The sequence below is a fragment of the Dromiciops gliroides genome, chromosome 2 (genome assembly GCF_019393635.1).
Source record: "Dromiciops gliroides isolate mDroGli1 chromosome 2, mDroGli1.pri, whole genome shotgun sequence".
Taxonomy (NCBI): Eukaryota; Metazoa; Chordata; class Mammalia; order Microbiotheria; family Microbiotheriidae; genus Dromiciops; species Dromiciops gliroides.
The window spans coordinates 38622921-38637288 of record NC_057862.1 but is presented as its reverse complement, the minus strand read 5'-3'; the positions used below and the strand labels follow the sequence as shown (position 1 = coordinate 38637288).

General features: G+C 41.6%; 1 protein-coding gene and 1 pseudogene across 2 annotated transcripts in view; one reads left to right on the top strand and one right to left on the bottom strand.

Annotated features, from left to right (window-relative positions):
- GRID1 (glutamate ionotropic receptor delta type subunit 1) overlaps positions 1-14368 on the bottom strand; it is a 1160974-nt gene that overhangs the window by 737750 nt on the left and 408856 nt on the right. The gene's annotated exons all lie outside the window — the stretch shown is intronic.
- LOC122740226 lies at positions 8797-9189 on the top strand (annotated as a pseudogene).

The following is a 14368-nucleotide window of genomic DNA, read 5'->3' as shown; positions in this document are numbered from 1 at the left end:
AATGCTGGTTGTCATTAGCCCAACTTCCTTTTGGGAAGTTCAAGCAATCTGATTAAAATTGAAAGCATTTAGTTGGAAGAGTTAGCCAGTTGTTATCTCAGAGCAGGAAGGAAATTTCAATGACCAGGGAGCCTGGACATTGCATTCTGACACTTTGGCTGAGGTTCACCAAAGTCAAAGAGTGGGAATGGCGTGCACTTCAGTAGGGCTGGAAAAATATCCTCTCAGGGCAGCTAGGTAGCACAGTGGATAAAGCACTGGCCCTGGAGTCAGGAGTACCTGAGTTCAAATCCAGCCTCAGACATGTAACACTAGCTGTGTGACCCTGGGCAAGTCACTTAACCCCAATTGCCTCACTAAAAAAAAAAAAAAATCCTCTTGTGCAGTGATAAGGCCCTTTTCTTCTACCTGCTGCCTTTCTACCCTGCTTTCATCATTCTTTTCCTTTGGTTTCCTTTTCTAGAACTGACAAAATCTGCTTTTTTGGACATGAGCCGATGTGCTCAGGCTAACTGACCACACCAACATTAAATCATTAAAATTTTACTCTGTCATTGCAGCTTCTGGTCAACATATGCAATGTGGATGTCCTGTGGCTCCTGGGCTTATGCTGGCCTCTGGGGAATCTCTACATTGGACACCTAGTCCAACCTCTTCCCAAACAAGAATCCCCTCTATGATGTAGCTGGCAAGAACTTCAAATCTCAGTGTTCCAGGCAAATCTCAAAGAGAATGTACCAACTGGCATTGGTAGAGTTTGCCAGAAGGCCCCTAACCAATGACCTCACAGCTCCAGCCCATAGCTCCATCTCATTGGGAATTATGTTTTCCTTTCAAAAACTTCAATGAACTAATACAGAGTGACAGGAGCAAACTTGGAAGAATAATTCATATAATGAAGATTTCATAAAGACAAGTTCAAAAGACTAACGAACTCTGATCAATGGCTAGCTGAGATTCCAGAGGACCAATGAAGCATGTTATCCATCTCCAGAGAAAGACAGAGGAAGACAAAGAGAAAGACAGACAGAACAGAGATACAAAGAGAAACAAAGAGAGAAAACCAGAAACAGAGAGAGATAAGAAGAGAGAGGAGGAAGAGAAAGACAGAAAGAACAGAGATGCAAAGAGAAACAGAGAGAGAAAACCAGAACCAGAGAGAGATAGAGGGGAAGAGAGAGGAGGAAGAGAAAGACAGATAGAAACAGAGAGAGAGATAGAAGAACAGAGACATACAGGGAGGAACAGAGAAAGAAAGAGAGATAGGCAGAAAGATAGGGAGGAAGTGGAAGAGAAAGAGAGGAAGAAAGACAGAGAGAAAGAGAGATAGAAACAGAGAAGGACAGAAATAGAGGAAGAGAGAGAGAAAGAGACAGAGATACAGGTAGGCAGGGGGGAGGAGAGAGACAGAGAGACACAGAAAGAGAGAGACAGAGACACAGAGAGAAAGAGAGGAAGGCACAGAGAGAGAGCAATGGCCAAGAAGAGAGGGAGGGAAGGGGAGAGGAAGAGAGGGAGAGAAGGGAGTAGAAATGAGGGAGGGCTAGAATTAAAGTATAGAAGGAAACATTTTTAGACATGATCACTTCAGGAATGTGTTTTGTTTGACTATGCATTTTTGTTATAAGGGTTTTTCTTTTTTTTTTCTTTTTTTTATATAAGGATTTTTCAATCGGTGGAGATAGGAAAGAGAAAATGTGTTTTTGTCCATTAAAAAAAAATAAATTTAAATTTAAAAAACAAGGCTGACGACATAGCTGACCCCAGGGAAGAATGGTGTTTATAGTTTGCCTAGGGTGCTTGCTCACTGAGTCACACCTCAGGAGGAGATGTGGCCCCAAATAATAGTCTCTTTCTCCATCTAATGGACAGAATTCTCAGTTAAATATGTGGTTTGGATCCCCAGCTAATTTGCACGGACAAATCCATATTAGGTTTGTTAAACTTCAGTGTTGAAATCTGCCACTAATGTGGGTGTCCTACCTCCATTCCCAATCTCACCACAAGCATTTAAGAAAAGCAGAACTGACACAAATTCCAGTGAACATTCTGACTGTGATTTTTTATCATAAGTATATTGAGCAAACACTTAAAACACTTACAATGTTCTTTCTTTGAAGGCAGGGACTATTTTTACTTTTCTTGGTGTTAGTGCTTAGCACAATACTTGGCCCATAGTAACTGCTTTGTAAATGTTTGTTGACTAATTTTACAGATACAAATTTTTAAGAGAGCTATAATCTTCTGTACCCAAAATGGAGGAGATGAGCAAGGGATAATAGAGCTAGTTTCCCTGTATCCAGTTCTCTGCAGGAGACAGTTAACAGAAGTATGGTTCTCAGCTCCCCAGAAAAGCACAGGGGGAATTCTGCAAGGCAATTTCACCAGCAGCCCCATTCCTGCACCTTTGATGATCATTAAATAGCTCTGGAATTGTGTCCCTGAGCCCTTTTACCAGAGAAGAGCAAAACATGTGGTACTTAGCTCAACCTACCATGGCAGAGTTCAACATAGAGTCTCCAGCAAGGACCTTGTTTTGGTTGTTACCTCCCTTATTCTCTACCATTCACCATCCAAGGTCAAAGTCACCACTCCTCCATGGAAGCTCTCTTGCCTTCTACCTCTCTTCCTCACCTGCCCCCTCTCCTAAAAGCAAGGTCAAAGACATACATTCTGTATGGTTTGGGCTTAGCCAAAGTCTTAAATTCCCTTGGAGCTGTGAGAATTAAAGTTGGTAGAGGGGCTACTGGAAAGAAGTTTCACCTTGCTATCTCCTTGCTGTGTCCATGTCTTCAGGATGAGCTCTAGAAGGTACCTTAAACTAAAATATGGTACCTAGAACTGAACACACTGCAACATATGTAGTCTGACCAGGGCAGAGTACAGAATGATCATGATCTCCCTTCTCCTGGTCATTCAGACCCTCTCAACAAACTTGGCATCCATTACCTATTACTGAACTACAATTAACTCGGACAGAAGACTACTGAAATGTCAAGGTCTTGTGCACACAAATTAACCCCACATCACCCACCCATCTTGTATTTAGGAAGCAGAGATTATAGATAGGTAGCTAATAGATAGATTAGATAGATAGATAGATAGATAGATAGATAGATAGATAGATAGATAGATAGATAGATAGATAGATAGATAGGTGGATGGATATATAATGGATGGATGGATATTTAGATAGATACACATGTAAATACATAGATGATGGATGGATGGATACATACATATATACATGAATACATACATACATGATAGATAGATAGATAGATAGACAGACAGACAGACAGACAGACAGATATTAGTGATTCTTTTACCTCCTAGTCAGAAGACCTGGGTGTGAATCTCACATAGACACTTAGACAAATCATTGCACCTTCCTAGACCTCCTTTTCCTCCCTATATAAAATGAGGATTCATAGGACTCAGAGCTTGAAAAGGTCTTAAAGCCCATCTAAAAAATAAGGAAACTGAGAGTCAGAGTGGTTAAACAGCATGTCCAAAGCCACACAAGCATTAAAAAGCATAGAGAGAATTCAAACTCAAGACCTCTGCTTTCAAATGCAGTGATGCTTTTACTTTAACATTCTCTAGTCCCTTCTAATTCTACCATTTATGGTTCTAAGCTCTGCAAGCTATCAAGTACTTAAGCCTATAAAAAGTGATTTCTTTATCTCTAATTCATGGAAAATGAAGTATTTTCTGGGTATTCTCATACATAAGCATGTCTAAAATCCATCACTATCCTCTCCAAACAAAGAAAAGAATAAGAAAATATCTTAATTCATTTAAGATAGAATTAATAGCTGTTATTTATATGAAACTTTGAGATTTGTAAAGTTTTTTGAGTGCATTATATCATTTAATCCTGACAACAGCCTTTACAGGCTATCCCCATTTTAAAGTTAAAGAAACTGAGGCATAGAGAGATGAATTAGTTTGCCTAGGGTCACATAGTAAGTAACTAGGGTGAAATTCAAACCTAGGTGTTTGGTATTCCAACTCCTGCACACCATACTGAATCCTCCCAAAACAGTGGGGATAAATGGGTCTCTCCCCAAGTTTGGACAAAATGTGCCCTCGTCCTTTCATATAATAAACATAAGATGATATCATGTTTGCAAAATCTTTTCTTCACAATATCCCTTAGGGGAAGGTCCTGCAAATGTCATCATTCCCATTTAAAAGATTAGGAAACTGACCCTCAGAGAAATGAAGCAGCTTGCCTATGCTTATCTTACCAAGAAATGTTTCTATCAAACCAGATCGAAACCTAGTTCTTCCCAAACTCTCCTCTACAGTCAAGTCCCTACCATGTTTCATCTATTCCTCCACATCCATGATCCTCTTGCTGATGTTATGGAACATTGTGGACATTGAAAGTTAATGTGATTTCAGCAGGGCCCTTTGCATGGTGAAAAGAGCCCATCGATAATTATAATAATTAATAACAAGGGCAGCTAGGTAGCACAGTGGATAAAGCACCGGCCGTGGATTCAGCAGAACCTGAGTTCAAATCTGGCCTCAGATGCTTGATACTTACTAGCTGTGTGACCCTGGGCAAGTCACTTAACCCTAATTGCCCCACAAAAAAAATAATAATAATAGCTAATAGTTATAGAGTACTACCATATATTAAAGGACAATGCTAAGAGCTTTACAATTATCATCTCATTTGATCCTCACAACAACTCTATGAGGGAATTGCTATTATTAACCCCATTTTACAGATGAGGAAACTGAGGCAATAAGGGGTTAAAGAATTTGCTCAGCTGTGCATACCCTTTGACCCAGCAATACCACTTTTGGGTCTTTTTCCCAAAGAGATCATAAAAAGGGAAAAGGACCCACATGTACAAAAATATTTATAGCTGTTCTTTTTGTGGTGGCAAGGAATTGGAAATTGAGGGGTTGCCCATCAATTGGGGAATGGCTAAACAAGTTTTAGTATATGAATGTAATGGAATTCTATTGTGTTGTAAGAAACAATGAGCAGGAGGAGTTCAGAGAAACCTGGAAGGACTTGCATGAACTGATGATGAGTGAGATGAGTAGAACCAGAAGAACATTATACACAGTATCATCAACATTATGTGTCGATCAACTGTGATAGATTAGATTCTTTCACCAATACAATGGTACAAGAAAGTTACAAAGGACTCATGATGGAAAGGGCTCTCCAAATCCAGGGAAAAAAAGAACTGTGGAATATGGATGCTGATTGAAGCATACTATTTCTTTTGTTTTGGGTGCTGTTGTTTTTCTTTTTTGAGGTTTTTCCTTTTTTGCTCTGATTCTTCTCTTATAACATGACTAATGCAGAAATATGTTTAATGTTATTATATACATTATATATTATGTATATATTATATATATTATGTATATATTATATATATATTGTATATATATAACACCTATATCAGATTACCTGCTGTCTAGAGGAGGGGGGAGGAAGGGGAGAGAGGGAGAAAAATTTGAAATTGGAAGTCTTATATAACCAAATGTTGAAAACTAACTCTACATGTAACTGGAAAATAATAAAATACTTTTATCAGGAAAAACAAAAAACAAAAAAAGAATTCGCACAGGGCTGCACAGCTTAAGTATCTGATGCTGGATTTGAACTCAGGTTTTCTTGACTCTGAGTCAGTCATTCTATCCATTGCTCCACATATGTCATCTTTCAATAGGATCATTGTGGCATGTTGTGGGAAGAAGAAAAACTTGTGGGTTTCATCTATTTCTCCCTTCTGGGAAGCTAATCTATGAAACCCATGAAACATAGGTAGTGCATATGTGGGAAGGACCAACAACTCCATTATTCATTTTTTTGCTTTGTCCTTGTAATATTTTGGGGGGTTGTTTATTTCTTTACAAGCTCCGGAATCAAGTAATGTTTCACAAAGAAGGAGAGATCTGGAAGATGATGGAGGGTTAAGTGAACTTCAGAGTTTAATGAACTTTAATCTTCTGGCAAACACTACAATTAACACACCCTAAAGTACATTTGCTTTGTAATTAAATGGAGGAACAAAACCCCAAACAGTAGTCAGGGAAAAAGTTATTGTCTAAGTTCTCCATAGGTTTCCTAGCAATTAAACTCACTTACTCATTTCATCTGGAAAAAAAGTATTTATTAGTTGAATTTACACTAATGCCATAATAATACAATGTACCTTATTAATTAGATCACTCTCCACTGAAGCTCAACCAACCAGACGGGTGTGCCAGGGGCTATAAATGGGAAACATTCTCAGAGTGGAGCATTGATTAAAACAGCATCAGTCCTAATAATTCTCACTCGTAAAGCAAGTTTTACTTCAGGAAGGCTCTAGGGGCAGCAAGATCAGATTCTGTGGAACATTCTAAGATAAAACCAGCCTATCTTCCATTGGAGTCTGGAGCGACAGCTTTTATCAGTTTCCTGTGAATTTTCCAATGAGAAATCCAGGGATCTCTCAGCTCATTAAAAGCTCTAGCTACCTCTGGATGAGCTTGGGGGAGACATAATGTCCTAATACCAGAGAAATCTCCTAGCCAGTCTTTGTTCTTTGATCAAGATACAGGGAGGAAAGGAAGCTGATGCACTTCATGGGGCCCATTCCCAGCAACAGAGAATAGGATCTGAGTGGGAACAATGAGGCGAGTCTGCAGGATAGCGAAGGCTTCCTTCTGCCCATGGGCATTGCTGAGCCAGTCCACACCTCCCAACAAGTGCCTCAGTTAGTGTTATACCATGGGGAAAGGGACACAGTGCTCCCAACAGAATTCGGAGCTCTCATGCATCTTTCCATAAGTTTATCCAAACCCTGACCAGACCAAAGGCTTTGTATCTCAGTGAACTTCATGGCAATGAATTCTAAGCCTACCTGGGATTCCCTGGAATGCTGTATTGCCTTGGACTTCACTATATTTTTCTGTATTAACATTTCTTCTCCTCTACTAAATTTGGTGGATATGGTAGCACAAAAGGCTTGATAATAGGCCTGTGGGGGTTAATCAGAAAAGTAAGGATTTTGGGCCCCTCTCTGCACCCAGTCCATCACTGGGATGCTGATGCCCTAAGATAGAGGTTCATAATATATGTGTATGTGAGAAATGGATCCCATAGGATATTTGGTGAAGCTTGTGGAGTCCTCAGAATAATATATTTTTTTTAATTTTTTAGTGAGGCAATTGGGGTTAAGTGACTTGCCCAAGGTCGCACAGCTAGTAAGTGTTAAGTGTCTGAGGCCGGATTTGAACTCAGGTACTCCTGATTCCAGGGCCGGTGCTCTATCCACTGCACCACCTAGCTACCCCTCAGAATAATATTTTACATGCATAAAATAAAATATATGTTACAGAGAAAATCAATTCTATTGGCATGGAGTTATAAATGTTTTTAAAAATTCATGGACTCCCTGTAGACCCCAGATTTTAGAACCCATTGCTCTGAGCTGAGGAATAAAGAGGTTACAGGACTAGCCATTGAGACCTGATGACTTCATAGTCAAAGAATATTCGTTCTCAAAGAAAGAATATAATGTTCACATGCTCAAATAGCAAGACACTATGATTCAAGGCACCATAAGGCCAGATGTCAAAGCCTGGAGAATTATAGGGCTTTATTCAGACGCTCAGAGGGCGAAAGGTTGGAACCAATATCTGTGTGATCCCAGGGATAGATACTGAAGCCCACAAGGTCCCAGCAGCAGCTGAGACTCTCCATGGGGGAGTCACTGAACCAGAAACTAAAGCCTAGGGGATCACAGAGCCAGGCACTAAAGTGAGGGGGATCAGAGAGTAAAACAGAGTCCCAGAAGCATTCAAGAGATGGGTAGTAATGCTGGCAGAGGAGAGTCAAGAGACTAGATGTAAAGACCAGTAATGTCAGAGGGTGAGATGCCAAAGTTTAGGGGTCAGAAGGTCAGACAGCAAAGCCTGTATCCGATTGTTAAACAGCCTGAATTACAAATGACAAATGCCTGATTTTTATCTGAAGTCCCAAGATGACAAACAGATATAATCTCAGACAAACACCAGTCAGAGAAGCAGCACCTGCCTGAGCTTGGTTCTCAGAACTTTCATCTTCACCTGCTCCCGCCCTGGTGTATACGGGGTAGGGGATACTGCAGCCAAGGACAGATACCTCTGGTGTACACACTCACACTCACACACACACTTACACACCATATCAACAACCAATTAATCAATCAGCATTTATTAGGCCCCTAGGTGCTAACACTGTGCTAGGTACCAAGGATATAAGCATAGCCAATGGAATTATCCCTACTCACGTTCTAACAGGGTCAACAGCAAGGATGATTATAACCATATACAAGATAAATACAAAGAGAATAAATAAAAACAGTTCTGTGTAAAGGTGAGGGGGAAGCCATTAGCAGTTGTGAGCTGAGCTCTTCTAACAAAGGAAAGACTAAACAACCAGTGAAATCTATGATCCTATGATCTTTTGTTTACTGTGGGAGGCCATCAGCTGGCTTCCTATTGCATAGCTTAAAGGATAAGGAAGGATGCTGACAACCTGGAGCACATTCAGAAGGCAGGTAATTAGAACAGGGAGAGGACTGGAGACTCTGCCACGTGTAGAAAGATGGAAGGAATTAGGGATAGAAAGACTAGAGAAGAGAAGGCTCAGGGAGCATTAGTAGCTACCTTCAAGCACTTTCAGGAACGTCAAGAGGAAGAAGAATTACATTTGCTGTGATTGATCCTAGAATTAGGGTCAAGAGCTCTTTCTCTTCAGCAAGGTGGCCAAGAGACAGGAGCAGCATCGCAGAAATGCAGATCTTCATGAAGACCCTGACAGGCAAGACCATCACTCTTGAGATTGAACCCAGGGATTCTATTGAGAATGTCAAAGCCAAAATCCAGGACAAGGAAGGTATCCCACCAGATCAACGACGTCTGATTTTTGCTGGAAAATAGCTGGAAGATGGCCGGACCCTCTCTGACTACAACACCGAGAAAGAGTCCACTCTGCACTTGGTGCTGTGTCTGTGGAGGGGGGGGAGCATCATCAAGCCTTTCTTTCGCCAGCTGGCTCAGAACTACAACTGTGATAAGATGATCTGCCACAAGTGTTATGGCCGCCTACACCCCCATGCTGTAAACTGTTGTGAGAAGAAGTGCAGCCACACAAACTATCTGCGCTCCAAGAAGAAGGTCAAATAAAGATCAGCCTCAGGACCCGATTTTGGTTTGGCTCCCCTAACTGAAGTGCTCTTTAGCACTGTGCTGGAACAAGGCCTTGTTGCTGGGTTTAATGGGGCTGTGATATCAACAAAACCCCCTTTTAGTTGAGAAGCAGGAAAAAAAGAATTAGGGGTAAGAGCTGGAAGTTGCCATGAGACAAGGTTAGACTTGATGTAATTGAAAACTTCCTAACATGAAAAGAAAGCCCAAAGTAGAAGGGACTAGGATAAAAGGTAGTGAGCTCCCATCACTAGGGATCTCCAATCAATCAATCAACCCGTCAGTCAATAAGTATTGATCAAGTGCTTACTCTCAGCTAGGCACTGTGTTAGGTGCTGGGAATATAAATGTAATGAAGTAAACAATTCCTACACCGAGGAGATTACATTTTAACAGAGGTAGACAACAAGGGTATATACAAGGTGTCCCAAAAGTCTTAGTGCCGTTTTAAGCTATAGTAGCTTAGTTTGTTTTATTTTTCTTTAGTAGCTATATTTTTCTGTTCTGCTTTAGTAGCTTAAAATGGCACTAAGACTTTTGAGGTCCCCTATATAAGTTTATACAGAATAAATATAAAAAGAATAAATTTCAGAAGTACTTAAATATAAGGTGAATTTGAGAATGAGGATAAGAATAAGTAGTCCCTTCAACTGAGGCTGAATTTCTACTTGTTGGGTTTGTTGAAGGGATTCTTGTAAATGTGTTGTTTGAACATGGTGGCCCAAATTTTTTGGGGGGGTGGGTTATCTTTGAACTCAGACATTCTTAAGTTTGACTCCCAGCAATTTCCCATCTTTGCTCCTAATTCAGCTTTCTAGATCCCCAACAGTACAAAACCACCCGTCTTCCAAATGTTGGCTCTCCAGTAACTTGAAGACCCTTATCATGCATTTCTTTCCCCACCCCCCTCTTCGCCGGGTCTATCTTATCTATGTTTAATATCCCCTTTTTTGCATCTGATTCACACATGGCATAATGTTGAAGCCACTGGCCTTTCAGATCTGGAATACTGAGAATCAATTCCCTGGAGAAGACGTCAAGCACAGCCAGGCTTTTACCATTAAAGAGGAGTTTCTTTACAGAGCACAGAAAACAAAGCCCCAAGTACAGCAGATGTGGGAGTGAAGACAGAGGACTGGAACTTGTCCTTGAAAACCTAAGACCCAGATGCTGATGTCCAAGGAATCTTTAGGCTGGATATTGAAATCTGTCACGGAGGGGAAGAGGAATTTGAGTTCTGGGCAGTCATACCCACAGAGCCCGGTCCCTGAGTTTTTATAGGCCAGGCCTACAAAAACAACCCCATCCTCAGAGGTCCCAGACCATATAGTAGTCCAGCTCTCCCTAGACCCAAGAACTCTGTGAGGATGAGTTCTCAGTCTCTCTGGGCATCTTGTTCCCCCTTTGGCCCTGAAAAGCTCTAGCCAAGGAAAGTCATGAGGCATAGATGGGCACTGACACACTGGATCAAAGCTTTTCAAGTTCCCCAGGGGCAAAACATGAAGCTTTTCTTAGGGTCTCTGGGCCTGGAAATGCACAGAAGAGACAGTAGAAGCCCCCCAAAAGTCCTACACACACACACACACACACACACACACACACACACACATGCACACACATGCACACACTCCAAGAGGAGTCCAAACTGTCTCCTTCCAGAACATCAAGTCCACTAGACCCAGCAGACCTTGCCACCTCAGAACTCATGTTTGTGATTGGCCAAGGTGCTTGGGCCCAAGTTTCCCTGCAGACGATTGGCTTCCAGCCACAGTCATGCTCCCCAAATTCCCCTTTCCAGGTGTCAAACCAAACTCTCATCTCAGCACTTTTTGTCTTTAAGTTCAGCACGACTATTACTGGGTATTCCTAGAAAAAAAAAATGTTTGCAGGGAGGCGAGGCAGGGTCCCATAGTTAATTTAAGGTAACTAAGGTAATGATTTCCTGGTCTCTAGAATGTGGAGGACATCACAAGGAATCAGCTACTTCCCTGCCTCCTCCTGGTTGTCCCTGTTGCCTGTGAATAAGAGGCCTGATCCAACTGCCTGGCATTGAGTAATAACATGGGAACAAGCTGAAAAGGGCCCCAGAGCTCTAACAGTGGTTTCAGCAGATCCACTGAGGCTTGACTTCCCATGAAGATAGCTTTATGAGTCCCAAGAGCAGTTCTCTAGTCCGAATGCTCTGCTCCCTAAGATACAGACTGGTCTTACAGGGAGTGTCTAGGTTACAGTAGGAAGTGTTGGGTAATTGAGAGATCTGAGTTCAAATCATGGCTCTGCCACTTACGAAGTAGGAGAGCTTTGGTAATTCACCTCTCTGAAATTCATCTTTATTGGTAAAATTAAGGGGTTGGACTGGATACCTTTGAGATTCCTTACAACTGTACAACTTAAGACTCCCAAGAAAATGGGCCTCCTAGCTCTAACATAGGTGATGCATTGAATCGTGAGAGTTCAGGGAGATTTAAGCCCTAAAGTAACTCTTCCCCCCCCAACCTTAAGAATAAAGTAGGGAATGGTTTGAATCCATTAAAGGGCCTATGCCCAGGCTAAGGAATTCAGCTTCACCTAAGGTTAGCACAGTGCTCTGTCCCATGGCCATCTGAGAGACAGTGGGCCCTATTTACCCTTATAATTTAGGCAGAAGCATGCCCTGGCAATGGCCAACCTTTATCCAGAGTCAAGACTCAGGCTAGCCAACCCTGATGTCATTTTATTTGCCTTAAGCATCAAAGACATCAGAGCAGTGGCCTTTGAGATGGGGGGGAAGGGCTCAATTTTATCAGAGAACTCTACCAGGATCCATATACCTGAGCACAGACCATGGTCTTCCACTCAGATATCTCAGGGATGAGGCTGCATCCTATCAGGACCACTCAAAGCCAGCTTCTACACATGTCTCTCACAGTTATGTTTGTGTACATACACACATACATATACCTGTATGTGTATACACGACTGCGTGTACATGCACATATACATACACATATGTGTGATTACATATGTGCACTCATACGTGTGTGCATTTGATGCATGTTTGTGTGTATGTATTTGTATAGTATTGTGTTGTATTATGTTCACACATATATCTGCATATATGCATACATATATATACATATATATATATGGAGAAAGAGTGAGAGAGCAGATATGATCATTTGTTTTGCTTGACTATGCATAGTTATTATAAGGATTTTTTTTCTTTTCCCCTCATAGATGAATTGGGAGGAAGATAAAATAAATATTTGTTATTTGAAAAAAATAATTAAAAATACTCTAGTCCCTGACCCAGTATTTCTGGAGATTTATGTTTATGTGTATGTGTGTGTGTAGGTGGGGAAAGATAAGGATGTATATGTCCACAGGCTTCCTCCTGTGGCTATTGCTCCCCAAAACCATGAGCCTGTCCTTGGCCTTATGGATTTGATCGCTATCCTAGGCATGGGTGATGGTTATGGGGGAGAAGGGTTGGGAAAACACTGCACTTAGGATCAAAAAGCCTGACTTCAAACCCTGTGAGCTTGCCACTGACGAGTCGTGGAACCTTGGTTAAGCGACGTATCCAAACTTCTCGAGCTTTGCAGCTTGCTCGTTATCCTAACTCCCTGCAGCTCTTTACCATCTTCTTGACCAGTGATGTTCTCATTAAAATGGAAGTCTCCATTCTAGGCCAAGAGACTCAGAGCAGCTCAGGTGGAAACCCCATCCCTCAACATCTTCAAGCTGAATGACCCTTGGGTTTGCTGGGGAGGGGATTCCTGTTCATTTTATATTGAACCAGAGTCTTCAAAGCTTGGTTTGATTCAGACCTTCTTTGATTTTCTGGTCCTGTGATTCCTATGGGATTGGATGCTTTCCATGCCTGGCAGCTCCCCAGGAGGGGATGTCAGGGAAGAAGAGGGAAGGGGGATCTTTTGTTCAATCTTGGTGTTGGAAGGGACCATAAAGACCAAACCCCCCAACCTTATACCCGAAATAAAAATTCTCTCTATAACTGATAGTTACATAATGTTTTAAGGTTTGCAAGGCACCAGACATATAGCACACCATTTCATCCTCACAATGACCCTTTGAGTTAGGTGCTATGTTTTCCTCATTTCATACATGAGGAAATGAAATCTGAAAAAGGTTAAGTGATTTCTCCAGAATAACACAGCTGCTAAGAGGATGAGACAAGATCTATCTCTGACAGGTAGTCAATGAGCCCCTGAATAAATGCTTCCCATGATGGGAAACTCACTACCTCAGGAGGCAGCCTGCTCTGTTTTTGTATAGCTCTCACTCTTACAAAGATCTTCCTTGCATTTAGCTGAAGTGAGCCTCTCTGCACAACTTCTATCCAGTGGTCCTAGTTCTTCCTTCTGAAGCCATACAGGATATATGTAGTTTCTATGTGAAAAGCTCTTCCAAAACTTGAAAGCAGATATCCCAGTCCCCTATGTCCCTATATTAATTATTATCTAATATAAATACCTTCAGTTTGTTCAGCAAAACCCCAAGGGGTATGGTTTCACATACTGGCTCCCCCATCTCTTCTGGATGGACTCTGAATGTCTCCCTTCAAATATGGGGAGAGGAAGGAAGGAAGGAAGGAAAGAAAGAAAGAAGGAATCCCATTTCTTCCAAAATCCACTATCCAGATCAAAGTCTGCTTGTCTTCAGACCCAGATCAATAGTCTAACATTAGAACGACACCTGTAAATCATGCCTCTGGTGATGCACTGACAGCTACCAGGAAAAGAAGATCTTGCTACTAATCACCACTGATTTCCCTTCCACAGTATCAAATACATTGAGAACTTCAGGCCCCAGGTGCTGCCCCAGATTCTCTACACCTCACAGCTATCCAAGTCATAGATGATGAATGTGGAGAAAGGGAAATTGAACTTAGACTCAACAGGCCTGGTTTCTACCCCCGTTCTGCCAGTCAATGGACATCCTTTGAGGGCTCTGAATTCTCATCAACCCATCAACAATCAATCACTTATTACACATCTACTAGGTGCCAGACACCGCTGGCCACTGAGCAAAAAAAGACAAAAATGAAATTGTTGCTCCTTCCCTCAAGAGGTTTACATTCTCTCTCCTTTTTTTTTAAATTTGTGGGGCAGTGAGGGTTAAGTGACTTGCCCAGGGTCACACAACCAGTAAGTGTCAA